Genomic DNA, 2642 nt, shown 5'->3' on the forward strand with positions numbered 1-2642 from the left:
ACTCCCATTTATTTATTTTGCTTCATCAAGCGAATTTGACAGTCCACTTAATGGCATCATGCAACTAACGAAGTGACACAAAAGTGAAGTGTTTGTGCACTTCACACTGGCTTCTCAGCCCCTGGTGACTTGACGCTCAAAGTCGAACAACAGGACAAGTAGCGTTTTAGATGAACACCCTGTTGAGTTTCTAAAATAAGGATAATCGCAGAAAGTGAAAGCGGTGTATGGTGGAAAGATGAGACTCACTGCACAGAAGGTTCATTCTGTTGGCAAACATCAGTAGTCTGTACCCCATGAAACTCCAAGCAGGCAGGTATGCATGGCCCTTGTGCTACAGGATTGAACCAATGACCGAAACGCCAAAAGCGAATAATCGACAGTGTATTTAGTTCGTACTTAGAGAGGATAAAGTCTGCTCATCCTTCATTCATGGGAAATCATCACACTTGCTGCCTGGCTCTCAGAGAGGATAAAGACTGCTCATCCTTCATTCATGGGAAATCATCACACTTGCTGCCTGGCTCTCCGACCGGTGTTTCACTCAACGGGTGGCTGTCTTCTTTTCTCTGTCATACATATAGGTTGTTGGTACTGTGTGGAGGTCTGCGAATTTTAGTTATTTGATTCCGTAAGCTAAATATCTGAAACTCGTAAAGCACGGGTGGAATAAATATTTGATTCCGTAAGCTAAATATCTGAAACTCGTAAAGCACGGGTGGAATAAACCGAAACTTGTGAGTTCTGGAGAGCTGTCTCCAAAGAACAAGTTTTAATCTCTTAGTTGTATATCTCGTCAACGTTTATCGGAAGGGAGATGTGGCAGTGAATTCATCCCAATCGATCGCCTGCATTATTACGATGCCCGTAAAACGACTGTCCACCTAAACGTATCACGCTTTTTTTCTTTTTCAAACGGAAGGAAAGGTGATTGTTTTTTAACGTTTGTAGGCTTTGGTATCGAGTGGAATACGATGATATTCGGCGGTGCTTTAGAGGCAGCAAATTTCACACAGATATTTAGAAGACATGGCAAAATAAAGCCCGATGTCCTCAGATTCATTGTTATCAAACTGCACACTGACATCTAGCAATCCCCCGTAATGCATGATCCGCGCACAGCAGGTGCGTAAATGCGGCAGAAAAAGCTGGCATCTTGTCGGTTTAGCCCTATATCCATCAAGGGCAACTGAGTTAGCACATCTGGTATCATATCACTATTATCTGATCCAAAAACAACATGACTCACCTATCCCAAGCACACGAGGATATTAAGTCCACAGTTCTTCTATAAATACACACGGGTCTGGATTCATAATGATGTAGTAACAGTTGTTACTGAGTTCGGTCTGTTACAGTGCTGACATGCCCATTCGTATTTTCACATCGTTTTTATGACGAATACACTGCACTGTTGTTAGTGTGAGGAAATTTGAGAATTTCGTGGAGATTTCTGCGCATAAGTTCTGTAAATCCATACTGGAAAGCCGAGAAGCACTGTAGAGTTGTTTCATCCTTATTGGCTAGTAGTTTGAGGAGTTAACCGTTCGGTCACGAGAGGCTGATCAGCAGTGTGATTGACTCACACTTGAACAGAATGTAGCACCGCTCATTCTTCAATCTCGGGATCCACATCACGTGGTCACATATGTTGACTGGCTCTTACAGCAATGACTACAAGGTTGAGACCGTTGTACAGTGCTTATTGGCTTTTCAGCGTGGACTGGGTATCTGCACTATTTAATAAACTAAGTAAAGGAAACTACACACCGTCCATTTTCTACACATTGGTTTATTTTATTTTGCTGGTTTAGACTGGTCACTGCGATAAGCCACATATTTTTGCTAAGAGAGTCATCTGGATAAAGCGGTTATGTACATTTCATGTGTAGTTAGCAAAATACATTTTCAAAACCCGGCCGTTTTGGAACATCGCTGTAGGAACAAAACTATGGTAGTGCTACCAGTGGTTGCCGAAATAACTGAAGGCAAATATCTAGCAGTTGGTCCCAGTTCTTCTTCTGAATACTGCGCATAGCATCAAGTTTTCTCCCAGTATTCTGAAATTGCAGGAACAAACGAACCAGCCGGAGTGATCACCTTAACCTGTCCAAAGTAGATGTAACAGTGCCATGCTTTGCTTTTGCACTTGGTTAGCTTTTGTGCTTGGCTAGCGAATTTCAATTTTGAACACATTTAGATTACGAAACCACCTTGATATACTATCCTCTGGTTTGATAGGTTTCGTGAAGACGATAGGTGTTTTCGAAAAAATGCAGGCGATTTTAAACTAACAGTACAAAGGTACCGATTTCAGGAAAGATTCATCTCGATGGTTCTAGTACATGAGTGTGTTATATGTCGTGTACATGCTTCTCTATAAATTTAAGACAAAGCGTGGGAGTATTAGACGTAAACGCCTTATCCGTGAGATATATAAGGTCAACAAATTAAATTTATATATTGGGGAGCTTAATATGTGTGTTTGTACTCCGTGAACTAGTGCAGCTATATTCATGTCTGCTAGCTTACCCAGAGACGATTATTATTGCTGAATTTCCTACGACGTGCATTATTTTCTAGCCGTCCACAATTCAGCTATGTTTGTGCATCAAACGCCTCTCCGGTTTTCAAATCAAGCA

This window comes from Opisthorchis viverrini (assembly GCF_000715545.1).
Source record: "Opisthorchis viverrini unplaced genomic scaffold opera_v5_486, whole genome shotgun sequence".
Lineage (NCBI taxonomy): Eukaryota > Metazoa > Platyhelminthes > Trematoda > Opisthorchiida > Opisthorchiidae > Opisthorchis > Opisthorchis viverrini.